General features: G+C 37.9%; 1 protein-coding gene across 4 annotated transcripts in view; it reads left to right on the top strand.

Annotated features, from left to right (window-relative positions):
• The first annotated feature begins 3,369 nt into the window (after nucleotides 1-3,369).
• The window catches only part of LOC115213787 (stearoyl-CoA desaturase 5), a 123,318-nt gene continuing 106,826 nt past the window's right edge, over nucleotides 3,370-19,861 (top strand). For 2 of the 4 annotated variants that reach the window (XM_029782633.2, XM_029782632.2), the window contains exon 1: nucleotides 3,371-3,473. The gene's annotated coding sequence lies outside the window, so the exon portion shown is untranslated. Of the gene's footprint in view, nucleotides 3,474-19,861 lie in introns of all 4 variants that reach the window. The other 2 variants (XM_036504712.1, XM_029782635.2) reach the window with 2 other exon arrangements.

Raw genomic sequence — 19,861 nt, 5'->3', positions numbered from 1 at the left:
GTATGGGGTCTTTTTTTTTGTATTTTGCATATATACGTGATTTATTCTCTCTCCATGGCTGTTATTTTTGAGATTGCATGATGTTCATGCCCTCCCCTTTTTGGCCTTTTGAGCTAAGGCAAAGTTACATCAGTCTCCCCGAAGCCCTTTTTGTACGTGTGTGAAGTGGAGGGTGATAAGTTATAAGTACCAGACATGTTGTGCAGTTGATTTTTTTTTTAGAAAACGGCAACCCGAACCCATGACAAATTATGTAACCTGGGTACCTGTTTCTGATTAATATATATATATATATAAGGGATTATTGTTTTTATTTTGTTATAATAATCTGTGTATATATGTATTCTGTTTCAATGCGTTCGAGTTCGATTCCCGTCCGTGTTGTGGTAGTCTTTTTATCATCTCCCACAACCTTCCAACTTACCGACCTACCATGCGTGGTCGGTCAGTCTGTTGACAATAGCAGCGAAATAATCCTACTGTTTTAGAAGGGGACAGACACCTCGGTTTGTTGAATGTTCATTGTACACTACTACACTTTTCCCCGAAACAAAAAGGAAAGAATAGAAATAGTAATACTTGGGATGGCCATGGTTGGAATTGTAGTTAATCATAAGTCTGCCCGGTGAAGTTTGCCTGGGGCTAAACAAAAGCAACAACGGAGAAATACCGGTAAGATAAGTGAGTTCGTATAACTCAACTGTGACCGCTCTCATCCATTGAAGTATAACCATGACAAGCGGCTATGGCAGAGTCGAATAAAGAAAAGCAACGCATGTACATCCCAACTTCCCACTCTCTATTTCCATTTCCCCACTGGTCCTGTACTTTTCATTGGTTTTACATACAGAGTATTACATAAAATTGACGTTATGGTTGATCGGTTATGTACCATAATACGTTTTTCTTTGAAAGTAGCCCCCCCCCACTTCCGCCGCTTCAACATTAGAACAAGCATCTATAAATTCCTATATATTCAGTTAGATTGTCCGAGCTTTCATCCAGTACCCTGAAAACTGTTTGTAAAATTTACATTGAAAAAGAAAAAAAAAAATTTTAAATGTCCAAATTGTTGAACATCCGTTAGATATATTTGTTAGAGAATCTTTTAAAAGTGAAATTAGATATAGTGCATGAGACATTTTTGTGGTCGATCCGAATGAGAGAAAATAGTTTGTTTCTTTTGTTTTTGTTTCGGATAATGTTATTAATTATATTGAATAACAAGTAATTACAATGAAAAGTTTTTTCGTCACTTAAAATTAACAAGACCTACGGAAAGATATTAGTATTTTTACACACATTTAATGAAAAAGTATTCTACTACACCCCTTTAAATAAAGCAATTAGTGGAAATGCGAAGTTTATCTGAAATATTGAATGTATTAAATTTCAAATTAGTCTTTCGGTTTGATTATAAATTTGAAGTTTTTTTGTTGTTTTTTTTTTACCTAAATGTAAAAGCTGTTGTCTGTTCAATTAGTTTACTAAGCTTAATTATGTTACAGAACGTCTGAACGACACGACATGCTTTATTACGGAGAACCGAATTTTGTCTAGAATAGATTATTACCATAAATGTCTAAATGTGTTTTAAAATGATAGAACCACAAGAAAAATTTCAACAAAACTTTTCGTTTGTCTTTATACCATTGCTATTTTATAGTTATTTTCTATGAAATTTGTCGATAAAATATGTACCAGTCGGTTTAAACAAACAACGTTACGCTTCATCGACCGAAAGAAATGGCCTTGTCACATTGTATCGTTGTTATTAAAGTTTATTTCCATAGCATCATACGTATGTATATTTTCTTAACATGCTCTCATATGCTGTGTATGGTATGCTATACACATTGTTCGTGTATACACGCCGTCATGCATTTGCACACATTTCATTCACACTTCGTACATTTATCTACCGTGCATATATATATATATGTACGTACACCATACATAAAAACTCATTTTCTGTAATACATAGAATGTACACTCCATCTGGCTTTAATTCACCCGCTATCAGTTTTATCACGATCTATGGTCACCAATAGTTCTGGAAATGGTGTGAGTAGTTTCCATAGAGAAGAATCAGATGGACACCGATGACAATATGGTCAACGGGAACAAACCGATGGTAATGTTATGATGCTGGTGACACGACGACGGAAAATAAAGCGATGTGTGTTCAAAGCTAACGGTCAGCTAGCTATTGTCTTGGGACTGTTGTCGTATGCTCTTGTTGTGCAACCGACTTCTAAATTACACTGGTGGAGGAGCAGCCATCAGTCGACATTCAACATATGTCTAAACACTGCTCTCCCGTTTTTTTTTTGTCAACCATATTTATGGTTTCTCTATGTCACACTGTCATTTCGTTCACATATACACTGCTCACTACCGATAAAAACCCATGGTTTAGCTGTTCTTTAACCAAAGCCTGATGCATCTAACAGCACATTGATATATATATATTTATATATATATGTTAACATTCTGACCAAGATTTATTTCGTTGTCTCCATATCGGTCACACTCCAATGATTTTAATGCTTCATACATATTTTACACCTGACGGCAGCATTCCTAATTTCTCTTCTAGTTTTATAGTTTCTCTACCATGACATTATTGTGATTGTTATTGACTATCATCCACTGTAAAAGCTAACTTTAGTCGATGTCCACTTCAAGGGTATTGCAGAGAAAACTGTATCTGACCAGCTGTCCGCTATAGTCCGAGACAGCAAGCACGGAGACATCCCTTTACTGAAACCTGACCACTATAGACACTGCCTGTCCCTTGTGATTATTTTTTATTCCGTGTCCAGTTTCCATCAACTTCCCTGTTTGTCTCTGTCAGTCTGTTAATACGCTGTGTCATTTCCCCCAACCTCTAGTGTATGATTCCTCTCTTCACCGCATTTTAGGGTTTGTCAGTCCATGCCAACTTCTTTGACGTTCTTCCGCCTGCCCTTCTCCGAGACACCGACATTATATATTAACCTTGCGTTCAAGTGTTTGCGTATATGTATATATATACTTCTGCGTGCATGTATGTATGTATATATATATATACACACACATGCGCACACCGAAGTGTGTACATTTGTAAAAGGGCAAAATTGTGCGTGTCATTCAGCCGAAACACGACCCAAATGATTCCAACCATGTCGTTTTAACTCCTCATCGTGTATGTGTGTTAAAAAACACACATACACACACATTCATTTGCACCTACCTACCCACTCGTACATACACTCTCGTTCTCACCCATCCTATTCTCTCTTTCTCTTTACCTCTATCTCCCTCTACTACCACTACTATTCACTTCTCTGTCTCTCTCTCCCTCCCTCCCTCTCTCTCTCTCTCCTCCTAATCTCTCTGTCCCTCCACCTCACTGACACCAGATGTATATTTCGTTGTCCCTCAATGTGTAATACATAAAACAGCAACCTCCAAAACAGGAGACACACATTGTGAGTTAAATCTCTCTTCTTTATTCATGACATTATCTCTTTGTTTTATTTGTCTCCTATCTTTCTCTCTGTCTGTTTCTCTCTCTCTCAACCATATTGTATTGTATCATTTAGACGACTGCATTCACAATCCGGTTTCCATTCCCGCCCGTAGCTTTTCATTCCACCGATGTCTCGAACATAGTTTTCTCTCTCTCTTTCTTTTCTTTCTTTCCTTCCTTCTTCAGCATGGTAGGGTAGTGATGCTCGAACTTAGATGATGTTCATTATAGTTGGTTGTTAGTTTGCCTCTCATCGCACTGGAAGTCGATAGTATGAGTTTGAGTAAAATGCAGAGGAGTCAATTCAATTTTCTATGCCAGTTCCCCTTTTTACATGTGTCGATGTGATAAATCATATTTCTGAGGACGATGTATCACAGAAACAAGCTGAAAGAGAGGGAGAGATTGCGGTGGTCAGTATTTCGTCCTTGTACTTTCTGAGTCCAAACCTGGGTGGTTGATAAAATATAGGCAGTCGAGTATTTGTGGTTCAGCCCATAATCCTGAAAATTTCTGTCCGTGATCCTGTTATTGAAGGGGTTTTCTTGTCTCTTGACTCAATCACGCATGTTTATGCTGTTACCACTCCTCCCCTTTATCTTAAAAATCATCCGATTTTAATGTAACCGTCCTCACGTAGACTTTTTTTGTGACCTGTCCTTGTAATGTCGCTGTATATGTCACCGACCCGCCGAGGTTAACTTCGACTTACAGGGTCGATGAAAAAAAGTACCTATCAGTTAAGTACTAACTCCTTTCCCCTCAGAATTGTTTAACCTTATGCATAAATCAGAAATCATTATTATTAGTAGTGTCGATTAATCGAACCAGATGTTTTGCAATATCGAATTCGCTACTTCACTACCTCATTCTGTTGAAGGTGATGGGATAAATATTGGTGCAGTTGGGGGAAAATTTCGATTCATTTATAATCAATGTGTCTATCTATTAAAAAAAACAACACAACAATTAATCTTTTAATTTGTAAAACGAACAAAAATTAAGAAAAAGTGTCTCGGAAATGGCATCAGGGGAAAAGCATGAACGTGACTACGTCCAAAATGCGTTTGGTCAAAATTTATTGTACTTTCTGTAAGGAACATCATCAAAGTCAAACCCATCCTACGCCGACTAAGAAAGGATGGGTTATTTTTTTTACTTCTCTGAATATGATCAAAGGCGTTCCAGCCAGGACAGACCTGTTTTTATCTCCCCAACCCGAGTCTATCTTAAGACGATGTTATTCATTATCTTCTTTGTTTTAAATCTGAAGATTTGGCTAATATTTCTTTCTAGAAAGCTTTGCAACACCAATAAATCTTTCCTAATAAGTTGTTTCAATTTTGGCTCCAAATCGGCCCTGACAGCAAGTTTATTTTTTTTATTTTGAAAGACGTTCGAGATATGACCATTACATGTATTTTTTTTTAATTGTGTAATCCAAATTAAGTAATCCAAGAACGCATTGGATTATCTTAAGTTGTAGTTTTCTAGCAGGGCCAGTAACTACACCAAAGCTACTTCGATGGCTCGCTGTAGTTGTTAAGTTCTAGATCGGGACTAATGGAGTTCAAAAGCTTTTCAAGTTGTGGCCATCCAGTCCTTTTGTACTGGGAATACTCTCTACGACGATAGTGTCCTTTTGATTGCTATTTCTAGCAGGTAGAGTGACCATGTATTGGGTTTCCGGTTGTAACTGATGTTTAGCCCGTTGTCAACTCTGACTGAGCAGACTATGATGTAAGACATCCTAGCTACGACCGTCTCATCGTTTCCCGATGCTCACTGGAACCAGGACTGCATTTGCAATATGAATCGAGTGAAATTTGGCTGCTATCTCTAGCAAGTCAAAAGGCCGCATAGAGGTTCCCGGTTGTAGTGTCTGTATCGATGGCGTGATTATTGTCCGTGTCGTGTAGGTTTGTTTTCGTCGAACGCTGACTTTTTGTCACCGAAAACTGCGCTTATGCATTGCTGTATGTCACATTACTAACAATAACATCATGTCTATTAAGTTTCCCTTTACCCTTTTGTAACTTTTATAAGAGTTAAGCTTCATCTATATAAAAAAAGGGATTTTTACACGCTCTCATAATGTGTGTGTCCATGTATATATGCATGTGTGTGTATATATGTATGATATGCATGTATGTTTGTGTATATGTATGTATATATGCATGTATATGTATGTCTATACATGTTTTTGTTTTTATGTAATTGGTTGTATGGTAAGAAAGTTTGGATTCCAACCACATGGTTTCGAGTTAGTCTCACTGCATAGCACCTAAGACAAGTATCTTCTACTACAGCCCTAGGCCAATCAAAGCCCTGGGAGTGGATTTCGTTGAATGAAATTGAAAGAAGTTCGTCGCACCTCTGTGTGTGTGTGTGTGTGTGTATGTATATATATATATATATATATATATATATATTATATATATATATATATATATTGTCATTAGACTGCGGCCATGCTGGAGCACCGCCTCGAAGAATTTTCAGTCGAATGTATCGACCCCAGTACTTTTTATAAGCCTGGTACTTATTTTATCGGTCTGTTTTGCTGAACCGCTAAGTTACGGGGACGTAAACACACTAGTACCGGTTGTCAAGCGGTGATGAGGGACAAACTGATACAAACACACACATATATGCATATATATGACGTGCCCGTTTCGGTTTCTTTCTACCAAATCCACTCAATGCTTTAATAGAAGACACTTGCCCAGGGTGCTACGCAGTGCGACCGAACCCGAAACCATGTGGTTGGGAAGCAAGCTTCTTACCACACAGCCAGGCCTGCGCCTATGTATATATTTTATCTTTTACTTGTTTCAGTCATCAGACTGCAATATGCCAGGGCACTGCCCTGAAAAATTTTAGTTGACCTAATCGACCAGTACTTTTATTTTAATTCTGGTACTTATTTTATCGGATTCTTATTGCTGAATCGCTAGGTTATATGTTAAGTTAAACACATGAACACTTGTTGTCAATCAGTGCTGAGGAACAAACACAGACACAAAAATATTCACACTATATATTCATCATCATCATCGTTTAACGTCCGCTTTACATGATAGCATGGGTTGGATGGTTCAACTGGGGTCTGGGAAGCCCGAAGGCTGCACCAGGCCAGTCAGATCTGGCAGTGTTTCTACAGCTGGATGCCCTTCCTAACGCCAACCACTCCGTGAGTGTAGTGGGTGCTTTTTATGTGCCACCGACACAGGTGCCAGACAAGGCTGGCGAACGGCTACGCTCGGATGGTGTTTTTTATGTGCCACCGACACAGGTGCCAGACGAGGCTGGTGAACAGCCACGCTCGGATGGTGTATTTTATGTGCCACACACACACAAGTTTGTCTGCCAAATTCAATCTCAAGGCTTTGGTTGGCCCAAGGTGCCATGCAGTGGGACTGAACCTGGTACATACAGTTGGAAGCAAACTTCTTACCACAATATATGTACGTTATTGCCTCCTTGACATAGTATAGTGGTTGTAAATGAATGTCACTGTCTCATACAAGTGGACACTGCTTACATGATGGTGACCCTCACTACTGTCATACAATGTCAAGGCATGGAGACTAGCTTTGAAGCCAATGGCTACACCAGACACCATTGTCTGTTCTGGCATGGTTTCTATGGTTGGATGCTCTTCCTAACACCAACCACTTCACAGAGTGTAATGGGTGCTTTTTAAGTGGCACCAGTGCTTTTAATGTGCCACTAGCACCATGCTTTTTATGTGACCCCAGAACCAGCATAAATTCTACTGTGGCAGACTAGTCATTTTGACAGATATCTTGGTCCTTAGTTTTATATATATATATATATATATATATATATATATATATATATATATATATATATATTTATATATATAATTCATCATCATCATCATCGTTTAGTGTCCGTTTTCCATGCTAGCATGGGTTGGACGGTTCTACTGGGGTCTGTGAAGCCAGAAGGCTTCATCAGGCCCAGTCAAATCTGGCAGTGTTTCTATGGCTGGATGCCCTTCCTAACGCCAACCACTCCGTGAGTGTAGTGGGTGCTTTTTACGTGCCACCCGCACAGGTGCCAGACAGAGCTGGCAAACGGCCACGAACGGATGGTGCTTTTTATGTGCCACCAGCACGAGGGCCAGGCGAGGCTGGCAACGGACACGAACGGATGGTGCTTTTTACGTGCCACCGGCACGAGGCCAGTCAGGGCGGCGCTGGCAACGGTCGCGAAACGGAAGGTTCTCTTACATGCCACCAGCACTGGTAACACATCTGCAATTTCCATTGATCGATTTAAAGAGTATGAAGACTTGTTCATCCACAAAATTTTCTTTTATAATTTTGTACTGCACCGACTACCCATAGTTGCAGAAGCAGCCTTGCATTATTATCGGTGCAGCTTCATCAGAGTCCATCCATTTGGCCATCCTCAAAGTGAATACATACATATATAAACAACACCACTCTCTCCACTCACTACTACCTCTGCTACCTAAGATGCCACATGGCCACCTCATCACCTGTCTATTTCCTTGGAATAAATTCATTCTTACTCCGTTTTCTAAATATGTGTAGCCATGTAGCTCCTCGCCAATGAGAGCCTGTTCTACCTCAACCCCTTCCCTCTTACCTTAATTAACCCCCATCTAACATGTGGATGCTACATTCTCCCTCCCTAGGTTTATTGACTTGCAAGATACATGGTGACCTCAACAGTGCTGGTGCCATGACAAAAAGCACTCTGTACACACTGTAAAATGGTTGGCTTTAGGAAGGGCATCCAGTTATAGAAACCATGCCAAAAGCAGACATTGGAGCACAATGCAGTCCTTTAGTTCATTGAATCCTTGTCAAACTATCCAACACAAGACAGGCATCTTTCAGTTTCTGTCTATCAAATCTATTTAATACTTTTGTCAACCCAGGGCTATTGTACAAGGTGCCATGCATACACAAATACTATAAAATCTACAATTACTTTTGCACTAAGCTAGTTCTCATGTATAACATACACCATCTAGTATCCAGTTTCAATATCTAAGAAAAAAAAGTGAGTTTTATACATTAATAAATGCAATGATATATAAACCTACTCAAAAATTGTAAACAGCTATTATAATTTATGCTAATTACATCGCTAATTTTTTCCCAGAATTTACTACCATTTTCCAACATTTCTGTGGTGTTTTTAACATTTTCATTCAAGTTAGTTGACACCCTGGTATATAGATGTACATATGTCATCATCATCATCATCATCATCGTTTAACGTCCGCTTTCCATGCTAGCATGGGTTGGACGGTTCAACTGGGGTCTGGGAAGCCCGAAGGCTGCACCAGGCCAGTCAGATGTGGCAGTGTTTCTACAGCTGGATGCCCTTCCTAACGCCAACGTGAATGTATATGTGTGTGTTTGCATGTATAGGATATAAATATATACACTACATTAAATGGCTTAAAAAAGAACACATTTTATACAAATATGCTTAGCTACACTTACACAAAGATTTTACTACACCAAACAGTATACATTTGTAAACATATATATTATAATCTTAACATCCATCTTCCTATCTTAGCATGGGTCAGACAGAATTAGTTGAGGCAGACTTTTTCTATAGCTGGATGCATTTCCTGTTGCCAACTGCTGCCTGTCCCAAACCATATTATCCTGTGGTCAGATGTAATTTCACAGAAGGCTGTATTCTATGATGATGTTACTCATTCATAAGCTGCACAAGATGGTCTTTACAAGGGTAAACACGCAAACCTAAATTTATGTACGTGATGGGCTTCTTTCAGTTTCTCTTTACCAAATCCATTCACTAGCCTGAAACCAAAAATCACAAGACTGGGAAGCAGTCTATTCAACACAGCCACATCTATGCCTATCTATTTACCTGCCTAATTTATCTCATTATCATCATTTTAACATTACCTTTTCCATGTTTGCTTAGCCAGATGGAGTTTATTGAAACAGATTTCTATGGCTGGATGTCCTTCCTCTCACCAACCCATACCTATTTCCAAGCAAGGTAATTTTTAACCATGGCCAGACACAACTTCTCACACTGTTCGAAATGAATGACACTGCTTGCATGACAGTGACATTCATTTACAACTATCCTGCTATGTCAAGACAAAGAGAGACAAAAGCACTCACACAGACACATACAAAAAATTGTATATCTACATCTCCTTATGTGTATGATGGCCTTCTTTCAGTTTCCTTCTGTCTATTTCACTTGCTGAGCTTTGACCCGGGACAAAAGTAGAAGAGGACACTCGGCCAAGGTGTCCCTCAATGGAACTGAACTTGCCAAAACCATGTGGTTGAAAATCAAACCTCTTAACCCCACTGCCACGATTGTGCCTATAATATTACTCCAGTGAGATTTGAACTTAAAACATAGCTGGAGGAGATACTGCAAGGTATTTTTTCCTGAAAGTCTAATGATTCTGCTAGTTCGCCAGTTTATCTGTTTATCACATATCAAGAGACATGCAGTGTCAAAAAAACAGGTAAGGGTTAACGGCAGGAAAGGCATCTGTCTGTAAAGCAAAGCCTTGGTATATATGTGTAACCTATGGGAAAACTAATATATATATATATATATGATATAATATAAATAATATATATATACATACGTGTATGTACATACTTGCATATATACATACGTGTATGTACATACTTGCATATATACATACGTGTATGTACATACTTGCATATATACATACATATATTTACATACTTGCATATATACATACATATATTTACATACTTGCTTATATACATACATATATTTACATACTTGCATATATACATACATATATGTATATACTTACATCTATACGTATATATATAATATATACTTTGATACTTTACAGAGACATATCCGGGTGTAGGGGGTTTATCCGGGATTTCTTGAAGGAATCTGTCCAAAGACTTCTTGAACCCTATAGGGTCAGTTTCTTTTTTAATGTGTTTTGGTGTAATGTTAAAGAGAGCGGGGCCAATTGAGGTGAAATAATTGTGCCGTATTGTTGTTATGCGATGAGAGTGCGATTTTTGTTTTGGGCGGATGGCATGGGGCCCAAGCCTTGGATGTACCTTAAAGGTGATGCCAACATCATTTGGGCAATGCTGATGGAATATTTTCCACATCATGCAGATGATGTAGCGCTCACGACGACGTTGGAGAGAATAGAGTTTTAGCTTTTCTAGTTGACCCCAATAGTCGAGGCCTGTCATGCCATCTATCTTTTTTGTGATTGCCCTTTGAGGTGCTTCAACTTTTATGATACCTTGTATTGTGTGGGGAGACCACAGTATTCAAAGTGGGGTCGGGCAAAAGTGGAGAAGAGAAGGATAATGGTGTGGATATCTCTCGACTGGAAAGTTCTGAGAATCCAGGAACACATTCTGCGGGCCATGTCAACTTTGGTGTTTATATGAGTGGCCCAGCTTATGTTGTTGTCCACAATTACTCCCAAGTCTCTGATGTTGTTGGACACCACGAGAGTTTCACCTGAAGGAAGGGAGTATGGGAGTTTCAGGGCATCCTCATTTCCAAAGTGGATTAATTCAAATTTATCCTCGTTCAGCAGCATATTGTTTTTTTTCTGCCCATTGGATAACAGCCAGTAGATCTGACTGAAGGCATGTCCGGTCACTCGCCTCATTTATGACCTTCTGTAGCTTGGAATCATCTGCAAAGATTTTTATGTTGCTGTGCTAGATGATGTCATTAATGTCATTAATGTAAATGATGAAAAGAAGTGGGCCCAGCACAGTGCCTTGCGGAACGCTACTACTGACTTTGGCTGGGCTTGATTTTACCCCTTCAACTACAACATGTTGAGATCTGTCTGTCAGGAAACACTTGATCCATTTCAGTAACTTTCCAGAGACACCAATGTTGGATAGTTTTTTCAATAGGATCTTGTGATCGACCCTGTCGAAGGCCTTACTGAAATCAAGGTAGATGACATCGGTGTTGGAGCCCTCTCCCAAAGCTCTCAAAATGTCATCAAAGTGATGCAGGAGCTGCGTTAGGTAGTCCCTTCCATTACAGAACCCATGTTGGTTAGAGATCAGCCGTCTGTTGCTTTCCAGAAATTGGGTTATTCGAGATCTCACCACCCTCTCAAATACCTTGATGATATGAGAGGTGAGTGAGATCGGACGGTAGTTCACTGCAAGGGACTTGTTTCCCTTTTTGAAAACTGGGACAACAGACTGGGACAGAAGGTTTTTTGGAATATAGCCAGCATCCAGTGAGTTTCTCCACAGATTAGCAAGGGGAGATGCAAGTTGGTGTCGACACACCTTCAGGACACAAGCAGGGAACCTATCGGGGCCTACTGCTGAATTGTGTTTTATTTCGTTTATCGCCGCTAAGACATCAGGGGCACTAAACGTTATGTCCGATATAGTGTGTTGGGGGTTGACATCACTGATACAGCCCAGATCGGCCATATCAGGATTGCTGAAAACAGAGCAGTATTGTTTCTGCAGTATCTCGGCCATGGATTTGGCATTATCTTGGAGAGTGCCATTTTCATCAGTTAGCGGGCCAACAGTGGAGACAGTGACCCTGCGTTTCCTCGCAAATGAAAAGAACACTTTGGGGTTGAGTTTGATTTTTTCAATGGCCCACTTCTCCTCAGCTGATCTTTGGTTATATATATATATATATGTGTATATATATATATATGTGTATATATATATATATATATACACACATACACATATATTTTGGGTATGTGTGTGTGAGTAAACCCTGTTGCTATCTGTCTATCATCTGTCTGTCTATCATCTGTCTGTCTGTCTATCTGTCCGTCTGTCTACCTATCTGTCCGTCTGTCTACCTACCTATCTGTCTATCTATCTGTCTGTTTTATCTATCTATCTATCTATCTATCTATCTTGTCTGTCTGTCTGTCTGTCTTATCTGTCTGTCTGTCTGTCTTATCTGTCTATCTATCTATCTATCTGTCTGTCTGTCTTATCTGTCTATCTATCTGTCTGTCTTATCTATCTATCTATCTATCTCTATCTGTCTATCTATCTATCTCTATCTGTCTCTCTATCTATCTATCTGTCTATCTCTATCTATCTATCTACCTGTCTGTCTGTCTGTCTATCTCTCTGTCTGTCTGTCTCTATCTATCCCTATTATCTATGTCTGTCTGTCTGTACCTATCCCTATTATCTATGTCTGTCTGTCTATGCTTGCTATTTGTAATATACACACACTTTCTTCAAGGTGAGAATGAATTGAATGTAGTCGTTTGAAACATTGCTTCTTGCAGGTGTATAACTGTTTCTTGTAGAAAAGAAACAAAAATGTTTTATTGCGTATGCGCATGTGTACATCTTAATATGTATGTATGTGCCGCTCTTAAGCTTTTCAAAGTAGTGCATGTTTATATTTAATACATGCGAACACACACGCACACATTATTATTTTTAAATTCTGTTAGCCATTTTGTACGTGCGTTTGTTATGTTGCATGTATATTTACGTACTATTGTATATACGTATGCACATACACACTCACACATACGTATGTATGTATATCCTGTGAAATATACTGATTCTTCATTGCTAATTTGCACAAGTTTTACACACTAAAAACACACCTAAGTGTGTGTGTGTACATACGTCTTTATATATATATATATATATATATATGCAAGGTATGTATAAATCTGTTCTGGATATGCCCACGTCTTTCCTTGGTTTGTGAATGAATGAATGAAATGGAAACGGGTGTATAAAAATGTATGCGAGTAGCTCCTTTTTTTTACATGGCGACCCTGTTTTAAATGACTATGGTATGCGTGAATGTGTTATTGTTTTATGATCACTTGCGCTTGTTTGCCCTCATGGCAAAGGAAGAATTAAGGTGGCGACTTCCGTCTGCCTTTTTTGGCTGGCTTACCTCTAATATATAAAGTATGAAGTACCAGTTTTCTACTCGGGTCGATTCAAAATCGAATTAACGCCTATCTCCTCTAATGCTATGGAGTCAGTCAATGTGAGGAAGTAATCGTGTTAATCGTCTCATATAAAAATAATGCTGTGTTTTATGTTTGCTTTGTTAACGGTATTTTGTGTTTGATAAATGTACATTTCACATGTTTTGTGTCGTTTTCCGATACTCGTTCTTTTGCGTTGCCTTTGTAGCAAAATAGGTAAATTATTTTATGGAAAGAAATCGTTTTTGTTGTTAGTATTTATTTATTTATTTATTTATTCATTTATTTATCTGTCTATCTACCTTTCGTCCTTTCGGAATCGATATTAATACGTGCCAGCTGAGCTCTGGGTTTATGTCCTGGACTAGCTCACTCCACCAAATTTTCAGGTCTTTGTGCCCTTTGTAGAAAAGTATTGATATTATTTATTATCATGCACGATAATAATTATTGTTGTAGATAAAATGCCCTGCAGTATTTTTTACGCCCTTTTACGTCTCACTTGAAATTTTCCTCTGAAGCCGACTTTTTCTTTCATTCTTTGGTAAATTTTTTTAGTAACACCCTTATGATTTTCACTAAGAAAAAAAAAAAAAATTTAAAAACTAGGGTTTCCGCCCCCTCCCACTTAACGAACTAAAATAAGGGATTTGCAGCATATTAGAAAGTCAGGGTACTTGATTCCACACAAAAAATCCGAGTTTTTTTTTTTTTCTTTCTTATGAAACTCGTGCGGGTGTTACCCATTCTTCAATGGTTGATAAAAGAAGTACCAGTAAAAATACACCCCTTTCCAGCAAATTTGTGTTTTTTGTACCTATGTAAAAAAAATCACCATTATTGTCATCGTCATTGATACCTCCACGTTTAAATTGACTTTGCAGCTTTAGATAATTGAAGAGTTGATTGGTTATGACGAATTGCTTCTATATATCGTCATCATTTGGCGCCCCCCCCCCCACTATTTTTTTTCTCTTCACTGGCGTATTCCTGTTAGGGCAACTTGACATTTGTTGTTGCATTTTGTTTTCTTTAAGACTTTATCAGAAAAGAAAGGGTCATCTCCCATGATACTTTTTATCATCTTAGTGCCTAATAAGATATTATCTGTGAACCTGTGACCTAGTCCTCAATGGAGTGGACAGCACGTGAAATGCCCCTAAGGATCAAATACTTCTGTTTAATAGGGAGACAGTTTAAGTTTCCCTACTTCTAATGGGCTTCCATACTGTTTCCACCTACTGACAAATTTTTGGTGGGTCTGAAGCTGCAATAGCATACATGACAGTCTTGAAATAGCTGTCCGTCGAAGTCCCATACATTGATTAGTATTTCTGGGTTTCATAAAATGGAAATTATGATTCTGAAAATTTTTTCCTCCCCAAAATTTCAATTATTTTCTGTAACCCTCCCTCCTCACTTTATCATGATATATGGAACTTAAGGAAAAGCTATTCCAAAACTCCACTGAGAACACTTGCATTTGGTACATTAGCATTGTGGGTTCGAAACTGTGTAACAAAATGAACTTCTTAAGCATGCCTATATGCACGCTACAATATGTGCTTATGTATGTGTGTGTGTATATATATATATATATATATATATATATATATATATATACACACACACACACACGTATTTCTTGATGTCCAACCCATGCTAACATGGAAAACGGACGTTAAACGATGATGATGATGATGATTTCAATGTATGGACATGTATATGTTTGCATATATGTGAATATAAGTATGTAGTTATGTTTTGCTGTATATACAGAAATTTGCTCTGTGCATCCTTTTAGTGGAACTGTGTAGTCTGATACACAGTAAACAGGTTACAGCAAACACATACACTTACACATATTTGCAAGAATTCTCTTGGGGAACATTTGTGGTGTAGACAGCAAAACACAAGCACTTGGTGTGATATCCTCTTTTCAACTTGTACCCCCAACAGTCGTCACCTCACATACCTTTTTTTTCATTTACAGTCCATCTGGTTACAGTTACATCTGATAGACTAGCAAACTAGTAAATGTTGCACAGTCTTGAGGTTCTGGTGTTTGTGGTAGTGTACTTAGTCTCACATAAGGTGAAAAAATGGGTGAGGGTTTAGCACATAATTTTGTGGCAGCAGCTTATAGTCATTGCCTCATCAAAGCCTGTCAACACCTCCTGGTTATAACCCATCTTTTCTGGTAAAATTGAAGTATGTGCATGGGTTGTGTAAGAAAACATTTTATGCATACTTACAAAAATGTCATTCAGTCAGATTATACAGTGTGTAAGATTGTATGTACATACGAATGCATGTACGTATGCATATGTATGTATATGCATACATAAGTATGTATGTATGCATATGCATGTATATAGATATGTATGTATATGCATATGTATATACATATGCATACATAAGTATGTATGTATATGCATATGTATACACATATGCATACATAAGTATGTATGTATATGCATATGTATATACATATGCATACATAAGTATGTATGTATATGCATATGTATATACATATGCATACATAAGTATGTATGTATATGCATATGTATATACATATGCATACATAAGTATGTATGTATGCAAATGCATGTATATACATATGCATACATAAGCATGTATGTATATGCATATGTGGTGTGTATTGTATGTGAATGTATGTATAGTTGAAATTTATAGAAAGACATAGACAGGTGTATGAACAACAAGCAAATATATTAGTTTGATGTTAAGGAAAATGGAAACCTCTTTTATGTTTCGAGCCTATGCTCGTCAATAGAAAGGAATAAAAGAAAATAAACAAAGAGAGAATAAAAAAAAACTTGTAGATTTCAGTGGTCCACACACAAGTACAGGCATAGGTGTGTGGTGAGATGCTTACTTCCCTGCCACATGGTTCTTGGTTCAGTCCCCCAGCATGGTGTCTTGTGTAGTTATCTTGTACTATAGCCTTGAGCCAACCAAATCTTTGTGATTGGATTTGGTAAATGGAAACTGAAAGAAACCTGTGTGTGTCTTTGTGTTTGTCCTCCTTCACCATTTGACAACCAATGTTCATGTGTTATTTGCCATAACTTAGCTGTTTGGTAAAAGAGACTAATGTAATAAGTACCAGGTTTAAAAGAAAGTACTGGGTTTGATTCGACTAAAAATTCTTCAAGGTGGTGCCCCAGCATGGCCACAGTCTAATGACTGAAAAAGCAAAAGATGTCTGTCTATCTGTCTGCGTGCCTGTATATATATTGGTGACACATAAAAAGCACCATTCAAGCGTGGTCGATGTAAGTGCTGCCCGACTGGTTCCCATACTGGTAGCATGTAAAAAGCACCCACTACACTCTCGGAGTGGTTATGTTAGGAAGGGCATCCAGCTATAGAAACCTTGCCAGATCAGATTGGAGCCTGGTGCAGCCACATGGCTTGCCAGTCTTCAGTCAAACCATCCAACCCATGACAGCATGGAAAGCAGACGTTAAACGATAATGATGATGATATATGTGAATGTGTGTGTGAGATAAAATGCACTCTGTTTGCTCCACTAAATGAAGGGTTGTTAGGATAAAACCTAGAATTGTAAGATGTTCAAAGTGAATTTAACAGAGGCTCAAGTATTAGTAAGTAGGACAGCTAACAAGATTTTCTGTGCAACACAATTGCGAGAGAGAAGCAAAAAACAACAGAACCCACTATTGCTTTTCTTCTACAACCTAAATGGAAAAAGCTTTTGACAGTATCCCAAATTATGCTATGTTAATGTTTCTTCAATGTTTTGGCTACCCTAACCACTTTATCTCATTGGTTCAAACACCTCAAAATGGCTTGAGGTTGCATTTTGCATCAAAACAATTTTCTGAACACTTCTTGATTACATGAGGATTGCAGCAGAGTTGCCTTCTTGTACCTACACTCTTTCCTTATATTGTCTGTGATGCTTTTTGAATTTACTCTAGTCAATATAAAACGACATCAGATACCCCTTTGATGATGGTTTATTTAACATAGCTAGAGCTTTCTCCATCCTGTTCTTATTCTATTCTTCTCCACTGCTAATTAGATTACCTGCATGTGTAGGTGTAAATTGTGTATATTATCATTGCTTTACTTCTACTTTCAATGCTGGAATGGGTTGGACTGGTTGTTACAGTTGTCTTAAATGGCTTGGAGGATTATATCTTACATGTAAATTCCATTTCTGGTCTGGTTTCTATGGCTAACATCAACCACTTTTCAGAGTTTACTGGGTGCATTTTATTGTGACACCACCACTAGAGAAGCTACAAGTAAGAGATAGAGAGTAAGAGGTGAGTGAAAGATGGTGATGGCTATTGATAGCAAGCAGGTAGTGGTGAATATAGATAGAGGCCATGGAGTGAATGATGAGCTCCTTTATGCATTTGCCTCAATATTGGCAAAGGAACCAGGGTGATAAGGATGAGAGAGTGAAAGAGTGTAGAGTGTTGGTAAGAAAGAGCAATGCATAATGTACAAAATACATTTGCTAACATCATTAGTCACATGAGTAGTGTATGTATCCTTGTTTAACATCTGCCTTGCATACTGGCATGGGTTGGATGGTTTGACAGGAGCTGGTCAGGTAGCAGACTTTTGTGTTTATTTTGGCGTGGTTTTTATGGCTAGATGCCCTTCCTGACACCAACCACCGCACAGAGTGGACTGAGTGCTTTTACGTGGCACCAGCACAGATGAGGTCACGTTTGGCATTGTTTTTATAGCTGGATGCCCTTCAGAATGCCAACCACTCCACCGTGGTATATATGTGTGTGTGTATATACACACACACACACGTGTGTGTGTGTATGTATGTATGTATGTATGTATATATATATATATATATATATATATATATATATACACACACATACATATATATACACACTAGCAGTATCGCCCGGCGTTGCTCAGGTTTGTAAGGGAAATAACTATAAAGCATTTTTAGAGAGTTATAGCCAAAAAATAGCAAAAAAAATGGAAAAAAAAATGATGCTAATTTTTTTTGAGAGTTAAAAAAGGTGGAGTTGCGTCCCCTAGACGGTCTGGGGTTTGGGTTTCTGATTCTCGACCCCATGTCGAATTTATCGATTTTTTTCAGAACTGGGGGAACTTTTCAAAATTTTCGCTGCGTTAGTTTTGAATTATGACATTGGGCTATGTGTGTGTCAAGTTTCATCAGAATCGGTTGAAAGCCGTGGTCAGGGTAAGGGTACAACCAAACAGACACACAGAAACACACACAGACAAACTGCCGTTTATAGAGAGAGAGATATATATGTGTGTGTATATATTGTATGTATGCATAACACCATATGTGTTAGAAACTTAAAGTAGATATTAAATATTTAAATCTGTGTTTATTTTTTCCTGTGAAATTCTAAACAGATATTAATACACTTTGTACACAAAAATGCAAAGGAGCTTGTTTTTATGTTTCACAGTTCATAGATCTTAAATACTTCTCCCCTACCTGTTCATGAAGAGAACTACATAGCAGTAGCTATTTAAGTCAAACACAAAGCTCTAAAGATTAGAATCATTTGCATACCTTGTGTTTGTCAGTAGCATAATTAAGAGTTTTGGATTTCCAATTTTTTCCAAATTTCAAAATCACTTTATATTTGCAACTAAAAAGGAGGCAGCTGGAACACAGGACCCAATTCCAAGCACATTATCCACTAACATTTTATTATACATATAACATGAAAGTTGTTTTATATAAATTTGGTGTCAGTCTATTTTTACCTGATGAGGCAATAGTTGTTTACGAATGTTTCACATAAAAGCACAAAAAAGTCTGTTTAGTACACTCTTCTTTTGAATTTGTCAACAACATTATGCAGCTATTTCAGCAAGTGCTTGTGTGTGTGTGTGTGTGTGTTATTTCTAGGAAATTTGTGTATTTTTGTATTTACTGTCAACAACAGATACTACCTAATAGTATACCTATCCTTGATATAGTGTAACCTCTACATTCACACATCATTGACTTTATAGAACAAATGTGTTTCTTATAGGTTACTTTACAACTGTTTCCACTCCGTATTATTGATACTGCTTTTATGATCACCTTCTTTGAAGTCTTCAACTTTCATTAACCTCAATGCTTTGCCTACCTGTTGCCCATCATATCTTATTGTTTCCCCATCTGTACTCTTCTGATAACTTTCCCCAATCTTAACACTCTTATTATATCGCTGTTAATGTTTTCCCACCAAATACTAAACTAACTTTTTTTTCTGAACTATAACATCCTTTAGAGTTAGTAATCATCTCCAATTCTCTGTGTTAAGTAGATGAGAAAAATCTACTTCTGGTTGTGG

The sequence above is a fragment of the Octopus sinensis genome, linkage group LG7 (assembly GCF_006345805.1).
Source record: "Octopus sinensis linkage group LG7, ASM634580v1, whole genome shotgun sequence".
Classification (NCBI taxonomy): domain Eukaryota; kingdom Metazoa; phylum Mollusca; class Cephalopoda; order Octopoda; family Octopodidae; genus Octopus; species Octopus sinensis.
The sequence above is the reverse complement of the archived record's forward strand: the minus strand, read 5'-3'. Positions and strand labels throughout refer to the sequence as shown.